Here is a 21387-nt window from a genome sequence, read left to right on the forward strand (position 1 = left end):
AAACATCGTATTGATATCGGTAGAAAATAATGTAGGTTAGAAGGATACTACATTATGTCCAGATATCATCGATAGTCATGAGGTGACCATATAATCTGTTAAATCAACCTGTAACGATTGAGTACTATCAGGCTTAAAAGCTGATTGATCTTTTAGGAGATCATCCTCTAGGGATCTGACTAATCACTGACATTTTATGTATCATGGGCGCCCCTATTGTATAAGGCAGATCTCCTTCATCGAGATAAGTCTAACCACTATTATCCTGTTTTGTTGCTGAGGCCCATGGATTTTCAGCCGATGACTGAGAAGACTTTTTAAGACTGTTCATCAACTTACAGCTGGTTTGGACTGCATCTTATGACATAAGTCATCAAGTGCATCGTTCGGGAGACTTGACTCCCTTAAGGATGGAATATAATCATCCTGTGGTGTAAAAGGTGGCCGGGTATAATCATTGTCCTTAGTAGGAGAAACAATGAAGATCGCCCTATTAAAGTTTTTCGATCTAGCGCATGGCCCAGTTTTGACCAAGCGATTCAATCACCGTTCACACAGTTGACACCCGACTTAGTTCAGGTGACTGATGTCGTGCGAGGTGTACGTGAAATACTATATATTTTTGATACGAAAAGCGATACAGATTACACAAGTTTTAATTATTTATTTACAGATGAGATATACCTAAACCTTGCTACAACACTATAGGCAGTGTACCTAATCGTAGAGTAGTATAGTTTTTAGTAAGTCCGGTTCGTTCCACAGGGAGACGACTTATTTTACACTATATTTTAAACAACTATATTTGTACAAAATATATATTTTTATATTTAATAATAATATAAAAGGGGGTTTACCATTTAATGACCGGTTTGTCGATTTTAAAACTTTAGTCGCAGTTAAAACCTAATGTAAAATATTAAATAAATAAAAGACTTAATTTAAAGCGTAAAATAAATAACGATAATGAAATTGCAATAAATAAAAGTGCGATGAAATAAAATTGCGATAATTAAAAATGTGATAATTAGAAGTGCAATTAAATATGAAAATAAAGGAATTATGCTTATTTAAACTTCCGTAATCATGATGTTTGACGTGTTGATTTTATTTTATTCCCATGGGTTAATTGTTCTTTGTCCTGGATTATTCAATATGTCCGTCTGGTTTTTGTCCATAACAGTCCATCAGTCATAAATATAAAGTGCGAGTGTCCTCGTCAAATTATCCTTATACCCGAAGTCAAATATTCCAACTAATTGGGGACTTAAACTGTAACAAGGTCTTAATACTTTGTTTAATAATTACACCAGGATATCGACTGCGTGTAACCCAAGGTTTTAATACTTTGTTATCAATTATGCCAAGTGTCCTTGTACATAATTTCACCCATGTTTCAATAATTCCATAAACTATTAATCCATTCCCGTGTCCGGTTAAATGAACGATTATTCGTACATATAAATATCTCACCCATCATCTCCGATCGAGTGTATATGGTTATTTATAGGGACGTCCAATTGTAAATCTTTATATTAAAATTAATAAACTATCATTTAGTTAAACAAATATAAAGCCCATTAATAGCCCATAGTCTAATTTCCACAAGTTTCGTTCTTTTGTCCAAACCCCAATTATGGTACAAAGCCCAATTATCCAATTTTAGTAATTAGCCCAACATCATGATTACTTCGTTTTAAATAAGCATAATAATAACTTAGCTACGAGACATTAATTTAAAAAGGAGAACATAGCTTACATTGATTATTTATCGCGTAGTGTTACACAGACAGAGCTTCGACTTTAAAACCCGTAAAATAACCTTTACATAACCCAAACTAATCTAATATAAAACTACCCTATACTATAATATATATATATATATATATATATATATATATATATATATATATATATATATATATATGTATATATATATATATATGTATATATATATATATATATATATATGTATATATATATATATATATATATATTATTAGAGGAGTATTATTTTTATTATATTTAAAACTCGTCGAATAAGCTGGCTATTTATAGGACCTGACCAACTTTTTCGGGCCATGCGATCGCATGGGATATGTGCCTTCTGGCCATGCGATCGCATGGTGTATGGCACCAGCTCACATTCATTTGTTTTTTAGTCTGCCGACACTATTTAATATAATATAAAATATATAAATAATTTATATAATTATTTAAATATTATATTATATTCTTGTGCATAGTAGACTTGTAATTTTTGGTCCGTTGCGTCGGGCGTTGATAGTTGGCTCAGGTCCCGGTTCCGGATTTTCGAACGTCCTTTCGTATAATTTAATATCTTGTACTTTACGTTCCGTAACTTGTAATTTTGTTATTTTTAGACGTTTCTCATCAATAAATTGAACCACTTGGATTGTATCTTGTACATTTGAGCTTTTTGGTCATTTGCGTCTTCAAATCGTCGTTTTCGCCTTTTGTCTTCGCTCTTATTTAATATAAACGATTACAACTTAAAATAGGACAATTACAACTAAATAATTTACATATTGGGAGGATATTGCTACTAAATATATGTTCATTTGGAGCACTATCAAATATCCCCACACTTGAACGTTGCTTGTCCTCAAACAATACATAACTTGAAATAAAATCACACTTCACTCGAATCACTTTTTTATTCTCACACTTTATACATCAGTGATTTTGATACGGTGGTATAAAAATGATAGTAACGATGTGGTTTACAGTCCCACATGACTATAAAAATTTAGATCCTTAAGGAAATTGGATCTTTATGAAAACATTTGATCTTTTGAAAATTCATTCTAGCTTTTACCCTAGATAAGTTTTCCGAAATACCCCTTCACCGGTGTTTACAAAATGTTTTTGTGGGTTTCAGATTTGAAAATTTTAGCTCAAAACTTATGGTTTTGTGTCACCCACTTGCTAACCTTGTATTAGGACAGCAGCACGTCCAGTACACTTGTCCCGTATATTACCTTTCGGCAAACTATCGTCCGGTTGTAAAGGAAAGCGATGAACAAGAAACTGTTAAGGCAATGTCTAATGACATGCATTTGTTCATGGTCTAAAACGTGTCGGATGCAATTACTATCCTTTGTAGGAGCAATAGTAAAGATCACCCTATAGTTTTTCGGTCGGGCACAAGGTCCTGTCTTCGACCATGCTATGCAACCATCGTTCTTACGGTTGACACCCGAATTGGTTCAGGTGACCTAATGAATTCTAGGTGAATTCCTAGGATTTTACGTTCAATGGTAATGAACGCATTAAAAATGGGTTTTCAGGAAACAAATCAGTTTTAATTTGATCAAAATATTTTCTCGTTCAAGCTCGAGTTTAGATATCATCGAATTCCATGAGTTTGTAATTCTCAATCTTTAAGGTCAATCTCTAGGATTGAGTAATATCAGTCTTAAAAGCTGATTTTTAATCTTTAAGGAGATTATACTTTCTGGGGATCTGATTCATTAGTCTTATCAAGCTAATTTGCACGGCGCCCTCCCCATTTTACGAGATAGATCCTCTCATGGTTAGGATAAGTCTGACCACTTGGCGACCCTGTTTGATGCCGAGGTCCGTGGATTTCCTGCTGATTTTAGAGATGACTTTTCTAGATTTTTCGTCAACCTACAGCTGGTCTGGACGACAACTTCTTGACCTAAATCAAGAAACGCGTGTCTTTTTCAGAAGACTTTACTTCCTTTTAATGATGGAATTGATTCATCGTGTAGATCCATCTATTCTTTCAGATAAACTGGGTAAAGCGGTTAATTTAGTCCAAAACAAAAGCACCTACAATAACTTTACAGAAACATGAGATAGATAGTTTTTTAATTGAATAACTTGGTACATTCTCCCCACACTTAGCTTTTATTTTATCTTTATTTACCTTTTTATTCTCTTCTATTCCATTTTAAATGAATTCAATCGTTTTAGGGTGTTTCTCAATTTATGTCCTTTCCGAGGTAACAATAATTTCGGCATTAACACCTAGTTTTATTGTTCATAAACATGTATAAACATGCTTTTGAATTAATTTATTTGAAAATTTTTAAAATTTTCACAAAATTTGGCAAATAAACTAAGTGCAAACTCGAGAGAATTTATAACCCTTCCCCACACTTGAGATCATGCAATGCCCTCATTTGCATGAAATCAGACTATAATTATAAATTCACGAGGGTGATAAGTGTAGAAAAGTGATTAAAAATACCCAGTTTGTAATTACAAAGCTCGTCGAATGATAGATGACGTGCCTCATCGTTAATTCCTTCTTGTTTTATCACACATGTTTTTCTTCAAAAACGGTTGCTTTTCTGAACTGTTTGCTAATCTTTGAAAATGCGTCTTTTACCCTAACGTATTATGCATGTTTATTAACGAGTTATGCACTAACCTAAACCCCAAATTTAACGTTAAGTGGGGTTAGACTTCCCCATACTTAGCTGACGACATGTGAAGTCGGTAGAATAAGTTCCACGAATTAAAATAGTGAGCAAATTATTTACATCTCGGGTGGTATAAAATATATCAATGGGTTTAAAGTTTAGACCCACCCGATCGTCACTACTTAATTCTTTTTTAAATGTAGCTTTTAGTAAATGGATATGTCTCTTTTCTGGTTCTTGGTCAAATGGATCGATATACACCGACATACATATTTCTATAGGGTGGACAATTCCTAATATTTCCTTTCGTTCATTCTCGGGATCAAGGTTTTCACCTCTATTACCCAATTGGGTGAAATTCGAGGTGTCAATATCTATTACAGCTTGTAGTTCATCTTTGGTAGATGACTCGTCTATTGAGAATATTGGGTTAGAAGGTTGTGGAATGGTGAATTTCGGGATCGAAGCAAATTCTTCTTCATTAATGGTACTTATCAGTCTCACCATTTTGGTCTCGGGGGTAAAATTTTCAACGTTATCATTTTCCCAAGAGTACCAATTTGTCACCCTTACTTCTTCTTCATCCATTGATGGATCAATGATTTCGTTGGTAGAGGCTAATGTGTCGATATGTTGTGAAATTGGTAAGACTGAATAAAAAGTATCATCTAGATAATTGGTGATTTCGGAGCTCTCGAATTCATCAAAATTCGATGATATGAGATTTTCTTGCACAATACTCCTCAGATCAACAGGTGTGTAATCTGATAGAGTTTCAGCTTGCCGATTTACAAACTCTCTCATTTGTTCATTTTGAGCATCGAGTTCTTCGAGTTTGATTTTCATATTGTCTAAAAGATTTTCAGACACATAATTTTTCTCGCCTTCTGGTTGTTGAGTTTGGATATATTCTTGGAAATAATCCCAATTTGAATTGTATTCTTCATAATCGTTCCATTCAGGTTCCGTGGGTGCGTAATTTTCCATAGGAACGTAATAATAACATTCCCATGTTGAGTGATAATCTCCACAGATTTCACAACCAGTTATTGTTTCGTCATTCGTGATCCAAGATTGACCGAACGAATTGTCATCAACATCCATTTGAGAGTATTGAATAAATTGATTTCGGATGTCAATAAGAGTTTCCAAAATATTCTCGAGATTTTCCATAATGCGCTTATTACCAAATTTTAGCTACAATGTGTTGCATTTACTTAATTATCCTATTAGTTATAAAAATAAAAATTATATAAGTTATCAAATTAATAGACTTTTCTGCTTTTGCCCACGTTTCGAATAGCCAATAGATGCAGCAGGGAGCCAGAACCCTTTAAATCGGAAGCTCACAACTCAGCCACTAACAAATCCAACTATTACTACGAAGCAGAAAATTTGGATGTCTATCAATTTAACCGCTTAAAATAATTTTTCGTTTTTGAAATTTTAGAGAAGAAATAGAAAATTCTATGTCCTAAAAACTAGATCGTCGAGAAATAAGAAAGAAAAAGAAGTGCGTCGAAAAACGTCGAAAATAAAAATGTCGAAAAATAATAGGTGTCGAAAAATAAAACTAAGAAAGTAGCGCGTCGAAACTTAAAAAGGAACTAAAAACTAAGAATTAAAAGTTGCGTCTAAAAATATTAAAGCTTAAAAGGAATACTATATCCCAAAATGGCAATAATTTAAAAAGGTACTAAAATTTATAAACAGCGTCGTAAAATTCTAAAGCACCTAAGTCTTAGTCTAAAGAAAAAGCACTTCAGGTATTTTACGGCAAAGCTTAAAAATCTAGAAATAAAAATAACTATGGTAAAAACTATATTAAAACTAAATACGAGCGAAAAATACAAATATTACGCTAAAACGATTAAAAAGGTACAAAATATAAAAATAAAACTAAAGTTTATGAAAATACAATTTTTATAAAAATATTATTTTTATATTATTTATTTTATAAAAGTATTAGTTTTATAATTTATTAAAACTAATTAAACTAAAAATACAAATTAATTAAATAAAACTAAAACTAATAATTAAATAAACTAACCTAATTAGGGTTATAATAATAATAATTATAAATTAATTAAAACCCTAAACTGTCAGCTGAGGATACCAGGCCTGTCAACTCAAGCCATGAGATCGCATGGTTTGGAAGTTAAAATCTCATGCGATCGCATGAGGTAGGGTTTCGGGCCAAGAGCTGGGTTGCTACAGTGTTCGGGCCCGAGAGTATTTATTTAATTTTTTTTTATATTGTTTTTCTAAAAATGATATACAAATATATTTATAAAATATAGTGTTTCGCTGAATCCCCGGCAGCGGCGCCAAAAACTTGATGTCGTGCGAGGTGTAAGTGAAATACTATATATTTTTGATACGAAAAGCGATACAGATTACACAAGTTTTAATTATTTATTTACAGATAAGATATACCTAAACCTTGCTACAACACTATAGGCAGTGTACCTAATCGTAGAGTAGTATAGTTTTTAGTAAGTCCGGTTCGTTCCACATGGAGACGACTTATTTTACACTATATTTTAAACAACTATATTTGTACAAAATATATATTTTTATGTATAATAATAATATAAAAGGGGGTTTACCGTTTAATGACCGGTTTGTCGATTTTAAAACTTTAGTCGCAGTTAAAACCTAATGTAAAATATTAAATAAATAAAAGACTTAATTTAAAGCGTAAAATAAATAACGATAATGAAATTGCAATAAATAAAAGTGCGATGAAATAAAATTGCGATAATTAAAAATGTGATAATTAGAAGTGCAATTAAATATGAAAATAAAGGAATTATGCTTATTTAAACTTCCGTAATCATGATGTTTGACGTGTTGATTTTATTTTATTCCCATGGGTTAATTGTTCTTTGTCCTGGATTATTCAATATGTCCGTCTGGTTTTTGTCCATAACAGTCCATCAGTCATAAATATAAAGTGCGAGTGTCCTCGTCAAATTATCCTTATACCCGAAGTCAAATATTCCAACTAATTGGGGACTTAAACTGTAACAAGGTCTTAATACTTTGTTTAATAATTACACCAGGATATCGATTGCGTGTAACCCAAGGTTTTAATACTTTGTTATCAATTATGCCAAGTGTCCTTGTGCATAATTTCACCCCTGTTTTGATAATTCCATAAACTATTAATCCATTCCCGTGTCCGGTTAAATGAACGATTATTCGTACATATAAATATCCCGCCCATCGTCTCCGATCGAGTGTATATGGTTATTTATAGGGACGTCCAATTGTAAATCTTTATATTAAAATTAACAAACTATCATTTAGTTAAACAAATATAAAGCCCATTAATAGCCCATAGTCTAATTTCCACAAGTGTCGTTCTTTTGTTCAAACCCCAATTATGGTACAAAGCCCAATTACCCAATTTTAGCAATTAGCCCAACATCATGATTACTTCGTTTTAAATTAGCATAATAATAACTTAGCTACGAGACATTAATTTAAAAAGGAGAACATAGCTTACATTGATTATTTATCGCCTAGTGTTACACGGACAGAGCTTTGATTTTAAAACCCGTAAAATAACCTTTACATAACCCAAACTAATCTAATATAAAACTACCCTATAATATAATATATATATATATATATATATATATATATATATATATATATATATATATATATATATATTATTAGAGGAGTATTATTTTTATTATATTTAAAACTTGTCGAATAAGCTGGCTATTTATAGGACCTGACCAACTTTTTCGGACCATGCGATCGCATGGGATATGTGCCTTCTGGCCATGCGATCGCATGGTGTATGGCACCAGCTCACATTCATTTGTTTTTTAGTCTGCCGACACTATTTAATATAATATAAAATATATAAATAATTTATATAATTATTTAAATATTATATTATATTCTTGTACATAGTAGACTTGTAATTTTTGGTCCGTTGCGTCGGGCGTTGATAGTTGGCTCAGGTCCCGGTTCCGGATTTTCGAACGTCCTTTCGTATAATTTAATATCTTGTACTTTGCGTTCCGCAACTTGTACTTTTGTCATTTTTAGACGTTTCTCATCAATAAATTGAACCACTTGGATTGTATCTTGTACATTTGAGCTTTTTGGTCATTTGCGTCTTCAAATCGTCGTTTTCGCCTTTTGTGTTCGCACTTATTTAATATAAACGATTACAACTTAAAATAGGACAATTACAACTAAATAATTTACATATTGGGAGGATATTGCTACTAAATATATGTTCATTTGGAACACTATCAGTGACCTACATATGAATTCAAATGAGCTCGTAGGATTTCACATTCAAAATAATGAACATGTTTTAGAAGTTCAAGACTGTCTCTTCCCACAGTACCTTCATATCGTGATATGATATTGGTATGAAATGGTATAGTTTAGGAAGTGTGCTATACCAAGTATAACGAACACTCGAAAGACTTTACTTCCTTAATAGGATGAGAACGATACATCCTAAGGGTCATTAAGTGGTCGAGTGCATACATTGCCCTGGTTCTGAGCAATGAAGACCTCCCTTTGGGTTTTGATCTGGCGGGTGGTCCGGTTTTCGACCAAGTTATGAAATCACCACTCTTTCACGGTTTACACCCGTTTTGGTACATGTGACTACTATTGAGTTTCCCAAACTCGTATGATTTCATGTCCAAAAGAATGAACATGTGGAACAATTTTAGCTTCTTTAAAATCACGAATTAGGCCATAAAAATTTAAAAATTCCCCAAAAATGACCTAAAACGTGATGTTTTACTCTTTTTAAAGTTCAAAATATCAAGCCATATGTAATACAAAGACTCAAGTTTCAACAACCTGTTTTACCAACCCGCAGGAATTTACATCCACACCCCACACTTGAGATCAAGTAATGTCCCCATCACTTGAGATAAAAAATTGATTAATTTCTGAAAGGAAATATGAGAAAGAAATTAAAACTTGCCAAGTAACAACCATGGATTACGGAATGCCAGTGACAGATGGCGTAGAACTGACTGTTAGCATAAGAACATCGTCCATTCCCGATCATCATCAAACATCAATCAACTTAGGTATTTTGCTGAACTTAATGCCAGTCTTGAAAAATATTTTTACCAACCTGCCTAATAAAATGAAAAAGAAAAAGAAAAAAACAACATAAACGGGACAAGGTGGCATCACCATTTTAGCCGAAACGCCTTACCCTTAATAAATCATTAGTACATAATAAAAATAAGAATTTATCCAACTACACAACCAAATAAAACGTAAATAGTCTGAAATAAACGATACAACGTGATCATCGGGCACACAGGCCCTCATCAAAAAAAGCCTCCATAAGGCCAACTGCCTTCCGGATATTCCTGCTCAAACATTCTCCTAGCTTCCTCCATAGCATCATGCGCATTATATATAGGAGCAGGAACTCGTGGGTGAATGGGATTGCGATAGTACACTGGAGTCTGACTCATCGTCCCATAGTACTGGTCTAGGTTATGATAATAGAGACGAGAGTTATGTCTCTGCCAGTCCATACCATACGCCATCACTGTTGATCATGCAGAGATGCCAGAGCAATTTCCTCCTGTTTCAGGCTACTCTCCTCAACACGCTACTGACTTCCCCACATTCGGTTATTAAGATTATGTTGCTCAGTCCTAAACTCATCAAACTGTGTCTGATATCCAAGATGAATATTACCAACCCCAGAAACCAAACTTTCCCAAGCATCTATGATGGTTTCCATGTCTGACCACCACCCGGAGCATTAGGAACAACCTCATCATCATCCTCTCGACCAACACCACTACCACCTGCTTCATTATCATGCGGCTGATCAACAATGTAGCCAAATGTCTATTTGCATCATAAGTCAAATAGTTCAGTGACAAATACAAATTCAATCCAAATGACTTCATCTCATCCCTGAGTGGTGTCAACCGGCTTAAATCAATATCAAAGGATCGATCAATCAAAGTAACATAGTGACCCCCCAAAATTGGCCGATCACTCTGCTTTTCCTCTGACATGTCATATAAATATTCACCAATTAAACTAATAACATCTGTATACTTCGCCCCTTTATCTGACTCATGCACCACAAGTCTTTCCTTTTCACCTTGTCGTGACCATTTATCCTGCCCAATTGTAGTAGAACGCAACTTATGTAACAACCTGTCTTCCTTTGTCTTACAATCAGAACCCTTTGAATTACTTGACGAAACATCTCACCTCCCAGAAAGCTGATACCAATACTCTTTGTCATCAAATTCGTTGGCACCATAAAATTCATTAATATCCAAATATCGCTCTAACAAAAAATCATCAAGATTTCAATACAAGTCTAGGGTACGAGCAAGCCCCATCCTACTTATTTCACGCTCTACTCCTCCCAATCGAAAATTCATGAAAGCCTTACTTTTAGAAGCCCTTTGTGGTTTAAAACTCAAAGTTGACATAAACTCGGTCACAAGCTCCTCATAGATAACATCTTTCAATTGGAAGGCTCGCTCCCAAATGTTAATTGCTCTGTTATCAGTCCACAAAGTATAAAGCATATCATGCACAACATCTTTGTAAGGCCTTCCCACTTTTACCAACGGGGTTCAATCCAACCACCATGTAACCATGATCTTATGAGCTGTGATCCAATCGTAAGCACCACCATAATCCTCACTACCATGCACGTGACTCAACCAAGTTGCGGGGTTAGTCCTTTCCTCACGCTCTCGTGCCTTTCGTTCCTTTTGTTGTTGTTGTTGTTGTTGTCTAGAATTTCTCTATCTCTGTAAACATAAACAAACAACAAACCATGCAAACACTAGCTTTAGGTTAAATAGTATGCACATTATCGCATCACATAATCCCCAACAAGTCATTTCAATGTCAAACACAATATAACCATGATGCTAAATCAAACATAAAAATCACATGGCATATTGAAGCCAATCTAAGTCAAAATTAATTAATCATCATCAAGAGACCTCATTAAAACCACAACCACTTTCATATTCAAAACAAGTATCCAATTCATGTTGAAATTTAGTTATCATCATATAGCAATTGAAAAGTGATTATCATAGCAACTTAGAAACACATGCTATAGATGAGTCAAACCAAGTCAACATAATTAAAATTCCTCTTTATAATCGTATTAGAACATGAAACCTCAAACATCACCAAATCATACTAGCATAAACCTTACTAACATCATAAGCATGGAAATTAAAACAAGCTTTAACCGAAAACAACAATTAACATTCCATTAAGTTCATACTTCATACCAATGACCCAGCCAAATTGACACAACCCCACACTATCATACAAATACATATTATTAGCATAAACACAAACCCATTAACCATTAATCCCCAATTAACAACTCCAAATTCGGATTCCATATGAACATAAACCCCGGAATCAAAGATATGTAATAAAAACACATAAAGTTCATGAATTTATAGCATACAAATCATATTCAACAAAGATTCATGTCAAAAATAAGCAAACATGTCCAATTAATACAACCCAACACCAATTCCAAACCCAATTCAAAATTTACACATCTAAGCCTGTAATTAGGAAAGAAAAATATGAAGAATGATAAATTCGGACCTTATTCATCTTGAATTAGGAGGTTAATTAGAATAATTAGCAAGAAAAGATTAGAATTGCACTTAGGGTTTCGAGTGATTAGAGATAGATGTTTATAGATGTGTATGTGGTGTGTGTGTATAATAGCTGCATATTACCCTAAGAAGGGATGAAAAATTCTTCGAGGGTCATGTATTGGTCGGTTGACCCATTTGACTTTAAATAAAACAACCCGAAAACAGAATCTGGCCCAGTTGGCCCTCGCGCCACGACTCACACTCAATTCAGACACCTAAATTTTATTTTTCGCTTGACATTTAAAATACACTAACCATCGTGTCATGAGTAAAACATGTCGCGTTGCGACAAAATATGTCGCGTCGCGATTTGTATGGGCCTCGTCGCGACAAACCTCCTATTCCAGATACCAGAATTTTAGTTTTTGCTCGGCATTAAAATTGTAGTTGATATCGCGTCACAACCAAAATGTCTCGCGCCGCGACGTTAGTTGAATTCTAGCTTCTATTTTATAACACTTGTAAAACTCACAAAAATCACTTAAATGATCACCTTGCACATTTAAATAAGCTAAGATGCAAACAAAACATGTTAGACACGCAAATATACAAAATACAAACTCCACAACTTGTGAACTTTATTTAACGAGTCATTCACACAACTCGTCCCAAGTTCAAGTTATATTGGGATCGGGTTCAACGTGAACCTCGTCATCAATCTCCAATGGACCATCAAAATACTTCTTCATGCGATGTCCATTAGCCTTAAAGTTAGTACCATTTGAATTCCTCAACGCTATTGTACCATATGGGTACACCTTAACAACTTCAAACGGTCCCGCCCACCGGGACTTAAGTTTACACTGTAAAAGCTTTAATCTCGAGTTAAACAAGAGCACTTTATGACCCTCATTAAACTCCTTCGGACCCTTCAATCTCCTATCATGCCATTGCTTAGTCTTTTCCTTAAATATCAATGAATTTTCATACGCATCAAAGCGTAATTCACCAAGCTCATTCAATTGCCCCGCCCGAAGGCGTATGGACTCCTTCAAATCCAAATTGCACTTCTTTAGTACCCACATCGTCTTATGCTCAATCTCCAAAGTGAGATGGCATGCCTTTCCATAAACCAAACGATAAGTAGTGGTGCCAATCGGTGTTTTATAAGCGGTTCGAAACGTCCACAAAGCTTCATCGAGCTTATTCGCTCACTCCTTTGGATTTGTCCCTACTGTTTTCTCAAGAATTAATTTTAATGCTCGATTGGTATTCTCAACTTGTCCACTTGTTTGAGGATGGAATGAAGTAGAAAGTTTATGGAGAACTCCATATCGCTTCAATACCTTCTCCATTTGAGCTTCAATACCTTCTCCATTTGAGCGTTACAAAAATATGTACCCCCATCGCTAATTAAAGCTTTAGGAGTTCCAAATCGAGAGAATAAGCGCTGAAGGAAGGAAATGACAACTCGTGCATCATTTGTGGATAAAGCTTACACTTCCGCCCATTTAAAAATGTAGTCTATGACAACGAGTATATAGGTGTAGTTGTGAGATTTAGGAAATGAATGCATAAAGTCAATTCCCCAAACGTCGAATACCTCGCATACTTGGATGCTTTGTTGAGGCATCTCATCCTGTTTGGTTACTCTACCGAGCCGTTGACAAGAATCACACGATTTACAAATTAGGTGGGCATCTTTGAAGATTGTTGGCCAAAAGAAGCCGGCATCATTAACTTTTTACCCCGTGATTTGGGGTCCAAAATGCCCACCGCAGGCCCACTATGGCAATCGATTAAGATACGCATGCACTCCTCTTCGGAAACGAACCGAAGGATAATCCCATCGGGACAACAACGAAAAAGATAGGGATCCTTCTAGAAATAGTATTTCAGGTCACTGAAGAATTTCTTCCTCTTTTGATGTGACCAACCTTTTTCAAGGAATTTCCCAACAAGATAATTAGTGATGTCCACATACCATGGCTCGTCCACCTTATCTACCTTTATGAGATACTCATCGGGAAAATCATCGTGAATACTCGACCCATGAAGGACTTCGAGATTCGGGTTCTCAAGACTAGAGAAGTGATCGGCCAAAAGATTCTTGGCATCCTTCTTATCTCGGATCTTGATATTTAATTCTTACAAAGCAAGATCCATAGCAATCGAGGTTTAGAATCCGGTTTTGAGAAAAGGTAGTTCAATGCCGAGTGGTCCGTAAAAATGATATTCTTTGAAAGAACTAGATAGGACCAAAACTTATCGAATGAAAAGACCACAGAAAGGAGCTCTTTTTCAGTAGTAGTGTAATTTAACTGTGCTCCTTGCAAGGTCTTGCTCGTGTAATAAACGGGTCGGAAATTTTTCTCAACCCTTTGGCCCAAAACAGCACCGACCGCGAAATCAGATGCATCACACATAAGCTCGAATGGAAGAGACCAATTCGGAGCAATTATGATAGGTGCATTAACGAGTTTCTCCTTAAGAAATTCGAATGCCTTAAGGTACTCTTCGGAGAAATCCTAAGGTGTGTCCCTTTTTCAAGGAGTTTATTCATCGGGTTAGCACTTTTAGAAAAATCCTGAATGAGTCACCGGTAGAAACCGGCGTGCCTGAGAAAACTCCTAACATCCTTAACATTGGTAGAAGGTGGAAGGTTTTTAATAGTGGTTACCTTTGCAGGATCCACCTCAATACCATTATTTGAAATCTTGTGCCCGAGGACAATGCCCTATCGTACCATAAAATGGCACTTTTTCCAGTTAAGCACAAGATTAGACTTTTCACACCTAACTAGCATCCTTTCTAAATTAAGTAGGCATGAATCTTAAGTGTCACCGAAGACTGAAAAGTCATCCATGAACACCTCCATGCAATCTATGCACCTTCCAAAAGTGGCCAGAGCATTACAAAGGCCAAAGGGCATGCGACGGTATGAAAACGTGCCATAAGGACACGTGAAAGTGATTTTCTCTTGGTCCTCGGGTGAGTTAGGAATTTGGAAATAGACCAAAAACCATAAAAAAAACAATAGAAGCTGTTACTCGCTAACCTCTCTAGCATTTGATCCATGAAAGGAAGCGAAAAGTGGTCTTTTCGTGTAGTGTTGTTCAACTTTTGATAGTCGATACAAACACGCCACCCCGTGACAGTCCGTATGGAAATTAGCTTGTTTTTATCATTTGTGGTAACAGTCATACCATCTTTCTTAAGCACGCAATATACCGGGCTTATCCAAGGACTGTCAGAAATCGGGTAAATAAGACCTGCATCGAGCAACTTAATGATCTCTTTCTTCACGACATCCTGCATGTGAGGGTTCAACCTCCTTTGTTGTTGCACCACAGGTTTGGAGTTATCCTCCATTAGGATTTTATGGGTGCAGTATGAGGGACTAATATCCTTGATGTCCTGAATTTTCCATGCAATGGCCAGTTTATGGGCCTTTAGCATGGTGACAAGCTCAGATTTTTGACCTGTCGAGAGAGAAGAAGATATAATTACTGGGAGCTTAGATTCCTCCGGCAAGTAAGCATATTCCAGAAGATCTGGAAGTGGCTTCAATTCCAAAACGAGAGGTTCTTCAATGGAAGACTTTCTCCAGTAATCAGTATCACGGTTGAGTTCCTAGAACTCTTCCTCAGTCGGTTCATAGTCATTTTCCATCAAGGTGGTCAAAATATCCACCGCTTCAACCTGCAACTCCTCATCAATTTCAACCAATGAGCACTCTCCTGACCCCTGTAGTTCTGAAAAATCCTGCAAAAACTCAGAATGCACATCTACAATGTTAATAAAATAACATGTATCATTAGTATAGTCGGGGTATTTCAAAGCATGGTCAATTGAGAATGTTGCACTCAAGTCATATATCCTAAGGGTCAACTGTTGGCCAAAACATCAAAGATACAACTAACAGTATTTAAAAATGGCTGACCCAAAATAAGTGGAATCCTTTCATCCACTTCCATATTCAAAACCACAAAATCGGCCGGGAAAACCAATGTCCCGATCCTTACTAGCATGTTCTCTATTATTACACGTGGAAATTTAATAGAGCGGTTAGCTAGCTGAATAGCCATACGTGTGGGTTTTAACTTCCCGGGTTCTAGCTTAAGATAAATAGAATAAGGCATCAAATTGATGCTAGCCCCGAAATCCGCCAATGCTCTCATACAACCTAAGTTACCAAGTAAACAAGGAATGGTGAAACTTCCAAGATCCTCAATCTTCTCGGGAAGCTTGTTTTCCACCACCGCTGAGCATGTGGCGTTCAACTTCACGGAAGACACGTTCTTCAGATTTGTGAGCAAATCCTTCAAAAATCTTGCATACTTTGGCATACCTGCAATAACATCAACAAAAGGCAAATTTATATTAACTTTTTTAATCAAGTCCATAAATTTGGACTTCTCGACCTCTAACTTTTCCAATCTTTACTTTCTCGAGAATGGGAGCGGTGGTTGATAAGCTTTGACTACCAGTTTAGCAGCAACAGTTTCACTTTCCTTCCGGTTCACTAACAATAACTGGTTCACTATCCTTATCTAACGGAACCTGTAAATCATCTTTCTTAGGCATCTTCGGTGGATCATAAGCTAAACCACTCCGAGTGGTGATAGCATTAACGTGCCAATTCTTTGGTTTAGTATCCGTGTTGCTAGGTAACTCCCCCGGTTTCTTTCATTTCGTTGATTTGCAATCTAACCTATTTGTTTTTCCAATTTTTGAATCGCGGCCTGTTGGTTCCTAAACATTTGCTCGTTCTTCTCATTGGTTTGAGTGACAGTAGTAACTAGCTGAGATTGAGATAACACTATCTTCTCCATCATAACCTCTAAGTTGGACTTCTTTTCCTCGGCTTGGGGTTTTTGTAAATAACCCGAAGCTTGTTGTTGAAAACCCCCGCTTGAACCTAGTTGAAACTGATATCGGCCAAAAAGTCACATTTTTATTCCCAATATTAAGCCCTAGAACAATAAAGATTCAAACTTCGCCTTTTCGGTTGATTTTGTAAATTAAGTAACTACGAAGGTGATGCAAAAAGAATCAAGTAAAATGGAGCTAAAACAAAGATTCTAGAGCGAAAATGGTGAAAGACAATAAATCAAGTTACGATCCAGTGAAAATCAGCTGACCAGGCAGACCAAACGGCTTGCCAAATGGCCTGCCTGGCTCACAACGGCCTGCCACACACCCTCAACAAACGGCTTGGTCTGGAAAACGGCCCCTGCAAACGGCCTGCCAAACGGCTTGCCAAACGGCCAGCCAGCCGTTTGCAGGCAAAATCCAAGCCTATTTAAAGGGCTTTCTCCATCCATTTCAACACACACTCAATTTGTAATTCACTTTATATTTTCAAGCTTTTAGTTAGTTTTAGTAGTTAGCTTAGCTTTTATTTTCCGAAGGATACCCCGGCGAGTCTCTGCGATCTCGGGCAGATTTCTTCGGCCTTTTCAGGTTTTTATTCGAAATGCTTGTCTTTTGTATTAAACATGTGTTCTTACTTTTTATGTTTAATAATGTGTTCTGATATTACCATGATAGCTTAATTAATCTATATGTTGCCATGATAGAAGTTTGGGTTAGCGTAATTATGTTTATTTAGTACGATTACTGTCATAATATTGAACTAGGAAGTCTGATAGATTTGTATGCTAGCATCTTAAGGATTGACCAACCTAGGTTGTGATCAGGACTTGTCCACCTATATGAAATTAGCTACTTCATAAGATTAGGACCCCTGGTTATACTGTATCTGAAGATTCTATGAACTCGGTATGGCCGGAGTTTCCGAGAGGCATTTAATGCGCTTTTAGGACACGGAACTTAGGAATTGAGACATGAATGACCCAATATGCCTATTAACTGTTCCAAAGAGACTTCTTAGGAGCTGTTAAGATCTAGTTAGTGCCTTCACTGTGTGACCCAAGCCTATTGCATGTTCTTGTTTGATTGTTGCCTTAGGACTTAGTCACATCAACTGTTTAGGTATTTAGTAGGTTTCTATCTGCTTTACTTTCAGTATATCAACTGTAATGCTGTATAATGTTTGAATTGTTATGATCTCATTAGTATGATGGAATGGTTGTTAGTTTTCATTTAATTTTTTGCCAACTTAAACTGACGGACTCCTTCCGTTTGTGATCAGAGTTCAATCAACACGGCACGTTGTTATTCAGTTAACTAAACTGATAATGAGGGTTAGGATTAGAGCTCAACTCACTAATAACCTAGTACTTTATTGAGGATAACCTCCAAGGTATAGCTACCTTTCAATTATACAACCAAGTGACATACTTCTAACTGCTCAAAGAGAATTTCGAGAGTTCAGAGACAAGTAGGTCTGTGTAATTGGCTCATCCAAACAGATCTACATCATTCCAAGCATAGTCTTAACATAAGCATAATTAGCTTTTCCTAACCCAACACTGATATCTTGGTCAACATTTTCCTGATCTGCATACTCCGGATATCCTCCCACTTATTTACTCTTCTGCACTTAGCACTTTTAGCTTAAACCAACTACTATCCTTTATCTAGATAATTTAACTAAAAGATAATTATCCACTAGATTTTCAATTCGTTAATCCTTTCAAAAACACGACACTAGGTTAACTTACACCTTCTACACCTTAGAAAGTAAAAGTAAATTTAGGCCCCCGCATAATATAAATAAACAAAACAACTGTGTGCTACCTTGATCAAATGAATCAGACGTCATGCGACCTAATGACACCGCACGAATAAAACTGTCCGTTTCGACCATATCGTAGGCAGCATATCAGAAACCTAGAACCTTGTTGCCCTTGAGGATTATATGGACTGTTGAAGGTTCTGTTGAACTGAGCTCTACCTTGAAATTGATTGTTGTTTTGTTGACTAATGTATGCAATTTCTTCTTTTTGATTCATATAGTCAACCCTTGATATTGCTCATTTACACTACGTTTCTCACGCAATATCTCCCTCGTTTTACTTGGTTTTTATGTCCATTGTGCTTTAAAAGTTTAAAAAATGGGTAAAGTCGCGTTCTAGGCATGGTTGCAGTTCTAAGTATGAAATTGGTGGAAAATTGACCGAAGTGTTCAAAAAAGATCAAGAAAACTGCTAAGTGTTGAAACTGCCCCAAGAACGACGTTCCATATGCCAGAACGACATTCCAATTCCAGGAACAAAGTTCCACCTGGAGAAAAAGGGTGTTCTAAGCCAAGAACGATGTCCCATTACAAAGGAAATGGAAACAGAACATTTGAGCATCTAGAGGTAGATTTGGGAACGACGTTCCTATAATTCAAAACGACGTTCCACTTTTACGGGCAAAGGAATGACGTTCCACATAGTGGAATGGTGTTCCACCTGGGTTTCTGGGCAGAATTTTAAATGAGTATAAATAGAAAATGATGGGGTTTTCTCTCATATAGATCTTAACACACATCATTACGTAGCTGGTGGCTGAGGTAATTAGGGTTTGATAGCTTGATAATTAAGATTTTCACCGTCTTCATCTTCTTCATCTAGCTCAAATTGTAATTTTCATAGTTTGGTACAATCTTATCTTTATTATTGCCTAATGATGTTTGATTCTACTATTATTACTTGTATTGTGATTGTTCTAGCCATGCTTGGCTAGATTCTATTATGTACACTTGATTATGAAGCTTGTAAGCTAAGGATTGTTCATATTTATGTTTATTATTGTGTTTGGATGAATCTATGAGTTGATGATTGTGATTTTTTTTACTAGAATTAGCTAAGAGATCCTTTGCTATCAATAACAAGTGTGCATGTTTTTGTTATTGATAGTTACTTCATCATTTCTTGCTGTTAGTTAAGTTTACAATAGTTTTCTTAAACGTTTCAAAATACAACCCCCCCCCCCCCCCCAACCAAACAAATCTTAGGATGATCCTGAGTTTTCATCGATTCAACTAGCAATTACCGCTCTCTTGGGATGAATCTTAAACGTAAAACTAATTACAACTACCGAGTCATTGTTTCTCGAGAGTTTGTTACATAGTCAAGTCTACGTTTAATTCAATTATATATCTAAAAGAAAGCAAATAAGCATGTTTTTAACAAGCTCATCAAACTTTTTGGCGCCACTGCTGGGGAGCGGTTAGCTAGTTGTATCTTTGAGTTAAGCTTTTAAATGTTCGATCCTTTGTAAGGATTTATCCTTGCAAAACTTACTTTATTTTGTTTTATAATATTATTGTGTTTGGTGAAACCCGTGTTTTGTTTGTGTTGTGTTTGTGTTGTGATCAAAGGTTAGGTACTACGGTGTATGGAAAGGAGATCCTAAAGGATCAAGAGTTTGAACATCTATTTTTCGATCCGGAGAGGCACATTCACGGGGTTTATAAATGAAGGGAAGAAAGGGTTTTAAGAAAGAATTTTGAAGTATTACCATTTTGTATTGAAGAGATGGATGGCAACGGTCAACCACTTCAACAAGAAGAAAATCCATTCGATGGGGGTGATCCCAATAACCCACCACTCGTTAATCAAGAACAACAAGTAGATCCAAATGATACACCGATGTGGGATGCAAGGTTGGTTACACCTACACTTTTATCAATCACTTCTTTCCACCATCGAAGGCGGAGAAACTTAGAATGGAGATCAATGCATTCGCTCAACGAAGTGATGAATCTTTATATGATGCATGGATACGTTTTAAGAAAATGTTAAGATCGTGTCCACCACACGGGTTAACTAAAAGAGAGTACATCAACACTTTCTATTGAGGTGCGAATTTATTCACAAGACAAGTTCTTGATGCCTCCACGGGAGGTGTGTTCATGTATAAGTCACCAAATACGGCTGAAACCTTATTAGAAGACATCTCAATTCACACTTATGAGTGGAATCCTTCACCTAGGGATATGCCATGGAAGAGTGTAGCTCAAGTGGAGAGTGACAATGGTTAAATCACGCTTGCTAGTTTGAATAACCAATTTCAATCATACGGGAAGGAGTTGAAAAAGTTACAACAATCCATTGTTACGATGCAAGTAGGGTGTGAAAGGTGCGATGGACCTTACCTTACAAAGAATTGTCCTCAAATCAACCAATGCAATCATATCGATTTGGAAGACATCCCAATGAATTCGGATGCACATGTCAACTATGTGAGTAATCAAAATTACGAAAGAGGCGGTTCATCAAGCCAAGGCAACTACTCTTACCAAGGAAACTAAGGCTACTTCAACGCAAACCAAAGACAAGTCTCTTTTAAAACCCAAAACAACCCATCACCCGAATTTACAAACCAAAACCGAAACCAAGGCTACAACACAAACTATAACCAAACCAAAACCAACAACCTTACAGCAACCAACCCTA

The 21387-nt window shown here is 36.0% G+C and overlaps 1 non-coding gene across 1 annotated transcript; it reads right to left on the reverse strand.

The window, feature by feature from the left end:
- Positions 1–20648: 20648 nt before the first annotated feature.
- LOC139894732 (small nucleolar RNA R71) lies at positions 20649–20755 on the reverse strand. The gene has a single exon (XR_011775217.1). It is a non-coding gene; the product is annotated as a small nucleolar RNA R71 (small nucleolar RNA).
- Positions 20756–21387: the final 632 nt, after the last annotated feature.

This window comes from Rutidosis leptorrhynchoides, chromosome 2, assembly GCF_046630445.1.
Source record: "Rutidosis leptorrhynchoides isolate AG116_Rl617_1_P2 chromosome 2, CSIRO_AGI_Rlap_v1, whole genome shotgun sequence".
Classification (NCBI taxonomy): domain Eukaryota; kingdom Viridiplantae; phylum Streptophyta; class Magnoliopsida; order Asterales; family Asteraceae; genus Rutidosis; species Rutidosis leptorrhynchoides.